Source organism: Lichenostomus cassidix, unplaced genomic scaffold (assembly GCF_008360975.1).
Source record: "Lichenostomus cassidix isolate B80296 unplaced genomic scaffold, HeHo_3.0 HiC_scaffold_630, whole genome shotgun sequence".
In the NCBI taxonomy this organism is placed as follows: domain Eukaryota; kingdom Metazoa; phylum Chordata; class Aves; order Passeriformes; family Meliphagidae; genus Lichenostomus; species Lichenostomus cassidix.
The window spans coordinates 22,722-35,561 of record NW_028147559.1 but is presented as its reverse complement, the minus strand read 5'-3'; the positions used below and the strand labels follow the sequence as shown (position 1 = coordinate 35,561).

Genomic DNA, 12,840 nt, shown 5'->3' with positions numbered 1-12,840 from the left:
CAGGGCCAAGGCCTGAGCCTTTCCCCCCCCGCGCGGCCATGGCGAGGGTTCCTTCAGCCAAGTGTCTGCACACAGCTCCTCTTTCCCTCCTGGGACGTCTAAGCTAGGCTGGCCTATTTCTAAAGGGGGTCTAAAGCGCAGCCACACTCGCTCACGCACGCCAACTACACACTGGGGGACACGGGGGAGGGGTGGGGCGGGGGGGGGAACGCAGTCCCGGAAGGGGGAGCAAGCTCTGTGCAGCCACCGGACCAAAGGAACCGTCCCCACAGCCGACCGGAAGGCGAAAGCCTCGGGTCTCGCCCCTGCTCTTCGGGGACGACACGCAGGGGCCTCGCCACCCTGAGCCTACTCAGGGGTGGCACGGGGTCAGAGGCCGTGACGCGCCCCGAGTACGGGGGGTCACGCTGGCCAGGGGCCAGCAGACTAGGCAGAAAGCTGCCAGGCTCGGGGAGAAGCCCTGCGCCCTGCTTACAGGGTGGGCTGGGGGGCCGGGAGAGCTCCGTGTCCCCGACGCGGGTGCGGAGAGAGGGGCTCTGACCCTGCTTACAAGGCGGCCCATCTCTCCGGGCAGCCAAAGGAGCACAACGTTGGCAAAACACCAACAACAAAGACCTTGCCCCTCTCACTTACAGGGGAGGTCGCCCAGCACGGAGCTATGGCCTTTACCCAGAGGGCCTCTCGTGCCCCCTTCTTCGCCTCCAGGCCGCCGCTGCGCTCGCCTTGCCTCGCCGTTCTGCCTCTTGAGCTCGCCGCTGCAGCTCTCGCCTCGTCGTCCCACGGCTTCTGCCGACAGACGACGAGACACTCAGCACCGAAAGGCTCCGGCTCCCACGCCCGAGGGGAACGGCCACCCAGCTGCCCCACGGGGAGATCCTCGAGCCGCCACCCACAGACACCAGCCCCCCGCCCCAGCTCCACAAAGGCCCCCCAGCTTCAGCTCGGCTCACCATCGCGACGTCCGGCGCAGTCCCATCCGGCGCTGGGAGCGAGGCCCTCTGGGCAAATGAAGCTGGGCACGCACAGCAGCGGCCAAAGAGGCTGCTAGCCCTGCTTACAGGGGCCTCCGGCCGCTGCCTGGACTGTAAAGTGCCCGGGACTCCAGAGCACCGGCTCTGGGCCCCGAGGCCTGCGGAGGCGGCTCCTTCTCCTCTCCGGTTCCGGGGGGCTAACCCCCCCCTAGGCTGCCGGCTGAGGGAGCACCGAGGCTCCCAGACACGCAAGCCTGCTTACAGGCCGGTCGACACCCAGGGGGCCACGGAGCTCGGCCTTCCCCCACGGTGACAGGAACGGATACTCGACACTCGACACTCGACACTCGACAGTTAAGCCAGTCCAAGAACACGGCCTAAGGCCCAGGGGCCGGGAGCCCAGCCCCGAGGACAGGGAGGGCACACGCCCGGCCCCCCGTGACTCCTGGCCCCAGGCCCCTAAAAGGCCGGGGCCAGGGATCCCCGCCTGATTACAGGGGGTCCCTCCGACCGCCCGCCGAGGCCCGGGGACGCACAGAACCCCACTTACGGGGCCGTCCCCCGTGGCCCGGCACTCCCAACAAAGCGCCACGGAGCGCTCTCGTTCCTGTCACCTGCCTAGAGCAGCCTCTCCAGCCCTGAGTTACAGGGACCCGGGGCCGCTCCTGGGGACAAAGCGGCTCCACACAATCGTGACACGTGCCCCAACTACGGGGCTGTGGCGTGCCAGCAGGTCGGTAGCACCTGCAGGACGGCCAGCCGTGCAGCGCAGGCAGAGACCCGGGCCCTGGCTACAGGCGGGTCAGCGTGCCCACGCTACCACTAAGCGGCTCGGTGCCGTCAGGACTGGCAGCCGCGCAGCGCGGGCAGAGACCCGGGCCCAGGCTACAGGCGGGTCAGCGTGCCCACGCCGCCATTAAGCGGCTTGGTGCCGCCCTCGGCAAGCAGGGCCAAGGCCTGAGCCTTTCCCCCCCCCGCCCGGCCATGGCGAGGGTTCCTTCAGCCAAGTGCCTGCACACAGCTCCTCTTTCCCTCCTGGGACGTCTAAGCTAGGCTGGCCTATTTCTAAAGGGGGTCTAAAGCGCAGCCACACTCGCTCACGCACGCCAACTACACACTGGGGGACACGGGGGAGGGGGGGGGGGATGGAGGGGGAACGCAGTCCCGGAAGGGGGAGCAAGCTCTGTGCAGCCACCGGACCAAAGGAACCGTCCCCACAGCCGACCGGAAGGCGAAAGCCTCGGGTCTCGCCCCTGCTCTTCGGGGACGACACGCAGGGGCCTCGCCACCCTGAGCCTACTCAGGGGTGGCACGGGGTCAGAGGCCGTGACGCGCCCCGAGTACGGGGGGTCACGCTGGCCAGGGGCCAGCAGACTAGGCAGAAAGCTGCCGGGCTCAGGGAGAAGCCCTGCGCCCTGCTTACAGGGTGGGCTGGGGGGCCGGGAGAGCTCCGTGTCTCCGACGCGGGTGCGGAGAGAGGGGCTCTGACCCTGCTTACAAGGCGGCCCCTCTCTCCGGGCAGCCAAAGGAGCACAACGTTGGCAAAACACCAACAACAAAGACCTTGCCCCTCTCACTTACAGGGGAGGCCGCCCAGCACGGAGCTATGGCCTTTACCCAGAGGGCCTCTCGTGCCCCCTTCTTCGCCTCCAGGCCGCCGCTGCGCTCGCCTTGCCTCGCCGTTCTGCTCTTGAGCTCGCCGCTCTAACTCTTGAGCTCGCCGCTGCAGCTCTCGCCTCGTCGTCCCACGGCTTCTGCCGTCAGACGACGAGACACTCAGCACCGAAAGGCTCCGGCTCCCACGCCCGAGGGGAACGGCCACCCAGCTGCCCCACGGGGAGATCCTCGAGCCGCCACCCACAGACACCAGCCCCCCGCCCCAGCTCCACAAAGGCCCCCCAGCTTCAGCTCGGCTCACCATCGCGACGTCCGGCGCAGTCCCATCCGGCGCAGGGAGCGAGGCCCTCTGGGCAAATGAAGCTGGGCACGCACAGCAGCGGCCAAAGAGGCTGCTAGCCCTGCTTACAGGGGCCTCCGGCCGCTGCCTGGACTGTAAAGTGCCCGGGACTCCAGAGCACCGGCTCTGGGCCCCGAGGCCTGCGGAGGGGGCTCCTTCTCCTCTCCGGTTCCGGGGGGCTAACCCCCCCCTAGGCTGCCGGCTGAGGGAGCACCGCGGCTCCCAGACACGCAAGCCTGCTTACAGGCCGGTCGACACCCGGGGGGCCACGGAGCTCGGCCTTCCCCCACGGTGACAGGAACGGATACTCGACACTCGACACTTGACACTTGTCAGTTAAGCCAGTCCAAGAACACGGCCTAAGGCCCAGGGGCCGGGAGCCCAGCCCCGAGGACAGGGAGGGCACACGCCCGGCCCCCCGTGACTCCTGGCCCCAGGCCCCTAAAAGGCCGGGGCCAGGGATACCCGCCTGATTACAGGGGGTCCCTCCGACCGCCCGCCGAGGCCCGGGGACGCACAGAACCCCACTTACGGGGCCGTCCCCCGTGGCCCGGCACTCCCAACAAAGCGCCACGGAGCGCTCTCGTTCCTGTCACCTGCCTCGAGCAGCCTCTCCAGCCCTGAGTTACAGGGACCCGGGGCCGCTCCTGGGGACAAAGGGGCTCCACACAATCGTGACACGTGCCCCGACTACGGGGCCGTGGCGTGCCAGCAGGTCGGTAGCACCTGCAGGACGGCCGGCCGTGCAGCGCAGGCAGAGACCCGGGCCCCGGCTACAGGCGGGTCAGCGTGCCCACGCTACCACTAAGCGGCTCGGTGCCGTCAGGACTGGCAGCCGCGCAGCGCGGGCAGAGACCCGGGCCCTGGCTACAGGCGGGTCAGCGTGCCCACGCCGCCATTAAGCGGCTTGGTGCCGCCCTCGGCAAGCAGGGCCAAGGCCTGAGACTTTCCCCCCCCGCCCGGCCATGGCGAGGGTTCCTTCAGCCAAGTGCCTGCACACAGCTCCTCTTTCCCTCCTGGGACGTCTAAGCTAGGCTGGCCTATTTCTAAAGGGGGTCTAAAGCGCAGCCACACTCGCTCACGCACGCCAACTACACACTGGGGGACACGGGGGAGGGGTGGGGTGGGGGGGGGAACGCAGTCCCGGAAGGGGGAGCAAGCTCTGTGCAGCCACCGGACCAAAGGAACCGTCCCCACAGCCGACCGGAAGGCGAAAGCCTCGGGTCTCGCCCCTGCTCTTCGGGGATGACACGCAGGGGCCTCGCCACCCTGAGCCTACTCAGGGGTGGCACGGGGTCAGAGGCCGTGACGCGCCCCGAGTACGGGGGGGGTCACGCTGGCCAGGGGCCAGCAGACTAGGCAGAAAGCTGCCGGGCTCGGGGGGAAGCCCTGCGCCCTGCTTACAGGGTGGGCTGGGGGGCCGGGAGAGCTCCGTGTCCCCGACGCGGGTGCGGAGAGAGGGGCTCTGACCCTGCTTACAAGGCGGCCCCTCTCTCCGGGCAGCCAAAGGAGCACAACGTTGGCAAAACACAAACAACAAAGACCTTGCCCCTCTCACTTACAGGGGAGGTCGCCCAGCACGGAGCTATGGCCTTTACCCAGAGGGCCTCTCGTGCCCCCTTCTTCGCCTCCAGGCCGCCGCTGCGCTCGCCTTGCCTCGCCGCTCTGCTCTTGAGCTCGCCGCTCTAACTCTTGAGCTCGCCGCTGCAGCTCTCGCCTCGTCGTCCCACGGCTTCTGCCGACAGACGACGAGACACTCAGCACCGAAAGGCTCCGGCTCCCACGCCTGAGGGGAACGGCCACCCAGCTGCCCCACGGGGAGATCCTCGAGCCGCCACCCACAGACACCAGCCCCCCGCCCCAGCTCCACAAAAGCCCCCCAGCTTCAGCTCGGCTCACCATCGCGACGTCCGGCGCAGTCCCATCCGGCGCTGGGAGCGAGGCCCTCTGGGCACATGAAGCTGGGCACGCACAGCAGCGGCCAAAGAGGCTGCTAGCCCTGCTTACAGGGGCCTCCGGCCGCTGCCTGGACTGTAAAGTGCCCGGGACTCCAGAGCACCGGCTCTGGGCCCAGAGGCCTGCGGAGGGGGCTCCTTCTCCTCTCCGGTTCCGGGGGGCTAACCCCCCCCTAGGCTGCCGGCTGAGGGAGCACCGAGGCTCCCAGACACGCAAGCCTGCTTACAGGCCGGTCGACACCCGGGGGGCCACGGAGCTCGGCCTTCCCCCACGGTGACAGGAACGGATACTCGACACTCGACACTCGTCAGTTAAGCCAGTCCAAGAACACGGCCTAAGGCCCAGGGGCCGGGAGCCCAGCCCCGAGGACAGGGAGGGCACACGCCCGGCCCCCCGTGACTCCTGGCCCCAGGCCCCTAAAAGGCCGGGGCCAGGGATACCCGCCTGATTACAGGGGGTCCCTCCGACCGCCCGCCGAGGCCCGGGGACGCACAGAACCCCACTTACGGGGCCGTCCCCCGTGGCCCGGCACTCCCAACAAAGCGCCACGGAGCGCACTCGTTCCTGTCACCTGCCTAGAGCAGCCTCTCCAGCCCTGAGTTACAGGGACCCGGGGCCGCTCCTGGGGACAAAGGGGCTCCACACAATCGTGACACGTGCCCCGACTACGGGGCCATGGTGTGCCAGCAGGTCGGTAGCACCTGCAGGACGGCCGGCCGTGCAGCGCAGGCAGAGACCCGGGCCCTGGCTACAGGCGGGTCAGCGTGCCCACGCTACCACTAAGCGGCTCGGTGCCGTCAGGACTGGCAGCCGCGCAGCGCGGGCAGAGACCCGGGCCCTGGCTACAGGCGGGTCAGCGTGCCCACGCCGCCATTCAGCGGCTTGGTGCCGCCCTCGGCAAGCAGGGCCAAGGCCTGAGCCTTTCCCCCCCCGCCCGGCCATGGCGAGGGTTCCTTCAGCCAAGTGCCTGCACACAGCTCCTCTTTCCCTCCTGGGACGCCTAAGCTAGGCTGGCCTATTTCTAAAGGGGGTCTAAAGCGCAGCCACACTCGCCCACGCACACCAGCTACACACAGGGGGACACAGGGGAGGGGGGGAACGCAGTCCCGGAAGGGGGAGCAAGCTCTGTGCAGCCACCGGACCAAAGAAACCGTCCCCACCGCCGACCGGAAGGCAAAAGCCTCGGGTCTCGCCCCTGCTCTTCGGGGACGACACGCAGGGGCCTCGCCACCCTGAGCCTACTCAGGGGTGGCACGGGGTCAGAGGCCGTGACGCGCCCCGAGTACGGGGGGTCACGCTGGCCAGGGGCCAGCAGACTAGGCAGAAAGCTGCCGGGCTCGGGGAGAAGCCCTGCGCCCTGCTTACAGGGTGGGCTGGGGGGCCGGGAGAGCTCCGTGTCCCCGACGCGGGTGCGGAGAGAGGGGCTCCGACCCTGCTTACAAGGCGGCCCCTCTCTCCGGGCAGCCAAAGGAGCACAACGTTGGCAAAACACCAACAACAAAGACCTTGCCCCTCTCACTTACAGGGGAGGTCGCCCAGCACGGAGCTATGGCCTTTACCCAGAGGGCCTCTCGTGCCCCCTTCTTCGCCTCCAGGCCGCCGCTGCGCTCGCCTTGCCTCGCCGTTCTGCCTCTTGAGCTCGCCGCTCTACCTCTTGACCGCTCCTCTCTCGCTGGCTCCTCTCACCTTGTCATCTTGCTGCTTCTGCCAATGGACGAGAACAAGGTGAGACCTGAAGAACCCTCACCTCCTGTCCCTTAAGTTGACGGCGACCCAACAGCCCCATGGCGACGTCCTCGAACCACCCCTTTCCTAACTGTAATAGTGTGACATAACGACGAGAGGGAACTCACGGCAGTCTCAATGTGAGATATAAGCAAGCTCCATTTTATTTCACCAAACAAGAGACTTATATACTGTTACAGATGTTACTAACTATAGTTACACACATATCTGCAGTTTGTTCTCACACATTCAGGGATCCTCCTGGTGACTCCCTTATTCTTTCTCATAACACTTCTGACTTCCTATTCTTTCCCATGACATTCTTCTCACAGAACATTCTCAGAAAAACAAGCTACTGTAGCTTGTTAAGATTTTAATTAAGGTCTGAGTATGCTGAGGCCCTGCTCAGGTGTCTTCAGTTAGCATAAGTTTTGCTGGAAAACTGCGTTTTCCAACAATAGTGGGTCTTCTAATATACTTTTTTCATAGAATGTGTATTTCAAAATCCCTCCCTGACTGGGGACAGGACTTTGTTATTTCTCAGGTGTATTTGAAGGATACTTTCCCTCTTCATCAGTATAGCTAAGTAACATTAACTCCTACAATTATTTTTTTCACCGTTTTATATTATTGCCTCAATACTTCTTCAAAATAATGTGTTACACTGTACTAGTTTTTTCGATTCTGCCCTCTGTACTGAATACACCTGATTAAAACTTTGTTGTCTAATCATTATCATAACAAGTGACATGAATTTCTATGAAGATACTTGGTTTGCAATCTCTTCTTCCAAAAAACAAAATGTTGTACATGTTTCTTTACGCTTATAAAATCTTCTGAGCATAAAGCTTTCACAAAGTCCATAGTTAAAAACCGTTTTAGCCACACTTAATTTCCCTGCTGAGTTTAGAAACAAGGGCACCATTTTGCACATCACAACTCAAAAGACTTCTCTAAACTGCTTTTTTCTTCAGCTCCCCACTCTGGCCACGCCAGTGCTCTTCTAAAGTACCTCAGTTTTTCTGCTAAAAATGTCACCTATGTCCAGATGCCTATATAAATTGCGTGAGAGTTACAAGATAGCTTCCTCATTTGAATCACAGTGCGCTAGAGCCTCAGAGCCCTAAGCGCAGCCAGCTATAGCAATAGAACCCCAAGTGCAGCTCACTGTAGCTACAGAACCTCAACCACAGGCTGCTGTATCTTCAGAACCCCAAGCACAGCTTGCTATAGCAACATAATTTAAACAAAAACTTTCTATAGCAATATGAACCAAAACTCTGTAAATACTAATATAACTTGAATTGTATATTTTTCATGTAATGCCTAATCTATGGGTAACTAGTGGTTTATCACTGCATAGACAAAAAAGACCCAAATGAACAAAAAGCAAAAACAAGGAAAAAAAGAAACCTAAAACCAAAGAACTGATCAAGTGCAAACCCCCCCCAAAAAAATTAAAAAAAAAAAACAAACCCTCCCCAAAAGAACCCAAAAACCCTCACAACACAAAAAGCACCCGCAAAACACAGAACAGCCAAAAAAACCAAAATAAACAAAAAAAGCAAAAAACCAAAAAAACCAAGAAAAAACCAAACACCAAACACAAAACAAAGCAAAAAAACAAACCAAACCCCCCCAAAAAACCCTAAAAAAGCTGCCAAGCCACCCCCCAAAACCCCCCCAAATAAATCTCCTCCCCCTAAACAACCTCCAAAAAAAAGATTCCCCCCAAAAAACCAACCAAAAAAAACCCAGAAAAACACACAAACAAACAAACAAACAATAAACAAACACCCAGCTCACCAAGTGCAGAGCTTCAAAGATTGACAAGTATAGTATTAATTAGCAACTGGCAAATGCAAAGCCATTTGGCTACAAAACACAGAATTTATGCCAGTCACAACCAGAGAGAACAAGAAACACCATAAAGGTTCATCTCTGAAGACAAAGTCAAAAAGCTCAGATGCAAAGAACACCTTGAATCTTGATCACAACAAGACCCTCAGGACCACCAAACGGGGGAGGCGCAAGTGCAGTGCAAAAGATTTATAACCATCAGATCATCTTATGTAAATTCCTTGCACTGGTATACAGTGACACAGTAACATCAATATATACTACAGCATTAATATATTCTATAACATAGTGACATTAAGCAATATTTACTGTATAAATAAAGCAGAGCACTTGAAAAAGGCAGGTGAGTTAGGTGGAGAAATCCCCCTCACCTCCAGTGCTGCAATAAAGAAATACCTGCTCTATAGGGCTTTATTTTCAGCCTAGCTTTTCGGGCATCATCCTTCCTTGTTATCTCAGATATTCTGTCAAAGATGCTACCTCTGCTTTCTGTCCCACAACAGACTTTCCCTCAAAAATGCTCATTTTTCCTCTCTAAATGACATTAAATTCACCCCAAAAAATTCATATCAAAAAAAGCTAATTTCTTTGCTCTACCTTATATAAGGTTTTCTTATAAAAACATGACATTTTACCCCCTGCAAAGTACCTCAAGTTTTCTCTCCAAAACGTCCCCTACAGGTTGTCTCAGCTTATGCACCAAAAAACCCATCCTGTCCCCCTGAGACTTCTTCACATTTCCCTTCCAAAATGTTCCTTGTGCTCCGCAAAAATTATCTCAGGTTTTATCACAAATTTTTCTCTGCCTTTTCATCCTCAGCTGATGCTATTTCCCCGCCGCAGCTCTGAGGGGAGCGGCAGGCTGAGCCCGAACCGGCGAGGACCAATTTTTCCCACCCTTTTTCCCTCCCTCAGAGAGCCTCGGTGCCCTCAGAGACACTGCAAACCCGCATCGCCCTCACTGACAGCTGGCTGCAGCAACAGGAGCCGAACCACAGCTTGCTCCAGCAGAAGAGCCAGAGCCCCAATCGCAGCTTGCTATTGCTTTAGAACCCGAATCACAGTTTTCTACAGTGATATATAATCTAAACCGTAACTTTCTATATACAAATATAACTCGAATTATAACTTCCTATGCATTGTAATGGCTAAATTGTTTAACTAGTTGCCTAACACTGAATAGAAAAAAACCACCCCAACAAAAAACCAAAAAAACAAACTGCAAAAAACCACCTCCCCCCCTCAAAAAAAACACCAACCCCACCCAAAACAAACCAAACACCACCAAACCCCCTAAAACAACGAACCAAAGAAGCCTAAAAACCCCCAAACCCCGCCGCAAAAAAAGCCAAAAAAAACCAACCAAACACCACACATGCAAAAAACCAAACAAAAAATATAAAGAGCCCCAAAAAACATCCCCAAACCCCAGAAAAGGAAACAAAAGACCCAAAAAGGAGCAAAAAAACAAAAGGAAAAAAGGACCAAAGAAGAAGGGAGAAGAAAGAAGGGAGCAAGAAGGAGGAAGAAGGGAGCAAGAAGGGAAAAAAAAGGACTCAAAACAAAAAAAAACTTCTAAATCTAAAATATCCCCAAAACAACAAAAAAAAACTGAAAAAAAAGCCAAGAGGAAAAAACCCCCAAAATAAAAAAAAACACAAATAACACTGAAAAACCAAAAATGACCCAAAAATAAAAACAAAAAAAAAATTCCCCAAAACCAAAAAACATAAAAATCTCCACATACACCACAAAAAACACCCCAAAAATTTAAACCACCAAAACAAAAAAAAAGATAAAAACCAGAAAAAAAATTTAAAAATTAAAACCATAAAACACCTAAACAACCCCAAACCCCAAAAGAGAAAACCCCAAAACCCCTAATCCCAAAAACCCCAAAAAATACCAACCAGAAACAAGCAATAAAAAGAAACAAAACTAAGAAACACCAAAGCCCCCAAACAAACAGAAACACACAAAAATCACCAATTCACCAGGTAGATAGCATCAAAAATCACAACTATAGCAGTAATGAGAAATTCGATGTAAAGCCAGTGTAAAGCCAAAAAAAATTAAAGCTACTCGGCCACAAAATACAGAATTCATACCAGTTACAACCAGACAGAACAAGAAACACCATAATGGTTCATCTGCGAGGAAAAAGTCAAAAAGCTTTCATCACAAGACCCTCAGGACCACCAAACTGGGGAGGCGCAAGTGGAGTGCAAGAGAACTATTTAAAAGTATCAGCTTATCTCATGCAAATTCCTTGAGGCGCATATACGACGACACAGTAACATCAATATGTGCTATAACGTTAATACATGCTATAACAACGTAGTAACATTAAGCGATATTTACTGTATAAATGAAGCAGACCACTTGACAAAGGCAGCTGAGTTAGGTAGAGAAACCCCCCTCACCTCCAGTGCTACAATAAATAAACACCTGCTCTATAGGGCTTTATTTTCAGCCTAGCTTCCCAGGCATCATCCTCCTCTGTTATTCCAGATTTTCTGTCAAAGATGCTTCTTCTGCCCCGCAAAAATTACCTCAGATTTTATCACAAATTTTCCTCTGCCTTTGCTCCACAAATTACCTCAGACTTGTTCCCATTTTTCTCAGCTACAGGGTTTCCCTCAGGTTTTCCCACCAACAAGGTCCACTGCACATGTCCTCCACAGATTACTGCAGCTTTTGTTCCGACACTGCTCAATTTTGCTCCAAAATGCTCATCCTGCAGCCTACAGGTGCATGCCAGGGAACTCTAACATTCCTGCCCTATGGAAGCTGGTGCCCTACCCTCACAGTTCTCACAGTTTCCCCTCACGAAGTGAAACAGTGATGGAGCTGTCTCTTCCCCGTGGGGCTCCCCTGAGGCGATTCCCACAGCGCTTATCTATCCCTCCCCGTGCCTCGCCGACAGGGGCGGGCAGAGCCGGTTCGACCTCCAGCACTCCCCTCCCTATGTACTACTCGCTGTACCCTCCCTCACCTCCGCTTTTCCCCTCACAAACTGGAAGGCTCTGGAGTTCTGCGATGATGCCGCCCCTCCTTCCTCGGTGCCACAGGTCGGGGTCTGCCCGAGGGCGAACTCCCCGGCGGCTTATGTGTGCCCCGCAGCGCCTCCCCCACAAGCACACACCTGCTGCCATTTCCCCGCCGCAGCTGTGAGGGGAGAGGCGGGCTCAGCTCGAGCCGGCGCCGACCGGATTTTCCCGCCCTTTTTCCCCTCTCTCAGCGCGCTCCTCTCAGCCTCCGAGCCCTCAGAGCCCCAGGGCAGCCGCAGCGCCTGACTGACAGCTGGCTGTACAACTGGAGCTGAGCCACAGCTTGCAAAAAAACCTACCTCCCCAAAAATAAAAAAAAACCAAACTCTTAACCCCCCCAAAAACAACCAAAAAAGCCCAAAAGCCCCCCAAGCCCCCCCGAAAAAACCAACGAAACACCACACACAGACCCAAACATGCAAAAAACCAGAAACAAAACCCAAAAAATTAAACTAAAAATAAAAGAGCCCCAAATCCCGCCCCAAAAAACCCCCAAAAATAAAAAGCAAAAAAAATTAAAATCCAAGAAAAAAACCAAAAAACCCCATTAAAAACAAAAAAGAACTAAAAATAAAGAAAAAAATGCCCAAAAGCGAAATCCATAAAAAACTCCTTAAACTCCTCCAAAAAACACCCCAAAAATTTTAACCCCCAAAACCTAAAAAACCCCAAAACCAAAATAAAACAAAAATAGCCCTGAAAAAATGAAACAAAACCCAAAAAAATTTAAAAACCAAAAAAAACTACAAAACAAAGCCAAAACCGAAAAAGCCCTGAAAAAACAAAAAAAGAAACAAAAATTAAAAAACAAACAAAAAATTCCCCCCACAGTATTTTAAAAAACCATAAAATCCCCAAAAACACCCAAAAAATTTTAAACACCCCAAAAACAACCCCCCAAAAGATAAACAAAACCCCCAAACAACGAAAAACCTCTAACCCCAAAACCAGCCCCAAAACGCCAAAAAAACCCCACCAACCAGAAACAAGCAATAAAAAGAAACAAAACTAAATAACACCAAAACCACCAAATAAACAGAAACACACAAAAATCACCAATTCACCAGGTAGCATCAAAGATCACAACTATAGCAGTAATGAGAAATTCAATGTAAAGCCAGTGTAAAGCCAAAAAAATTTAAAGCTACTCGGCCACAAAATACAAAATTCATACCAGTTACAACCAGACAGAACAAGAAACACCATAATGGTTCATCTGCGAGGAAAAAGTCAAAAAGCTTTCATCACAAGACCCTCAGGACCACCAAACTGGTGAGGCGCAAGTGGAGTGCAAAAGAACTGCACCTAAAACCATCAGATC

At 55.2% G+C, this 12,840-nt stretch overlaps 1 long non-coding RNA gene across 2 annotated transcripts; it reads right to left on the bottom strand.

Annotated features, from left to right (window-relative positions):
• Positions 1–71: 71 nt before the first annotated feature.
• Positions 72–5,185, bottom strand: LOC146422077 (uncharacterized). Of its 2 annotated transcripts, none has more exons than XR_014848389.1 (4): positions 4,828–5,185; positions 2,890–4,663; positions 951–2,725; positions 72–786 (listed from the first exon to the last, which is right to left on the bottom strand). It is a non-coding gene; the product is annotated as an uncharacterized LOC146422077 (long non-coding RNA). The 2 variants fall into 2 exon arrangements; XR_014848390.1 differs by having other exon boundaries at positions 2,890–4,660.
• Positions 5,186–12,840: the final 7,655 nt, after the last annotated feature.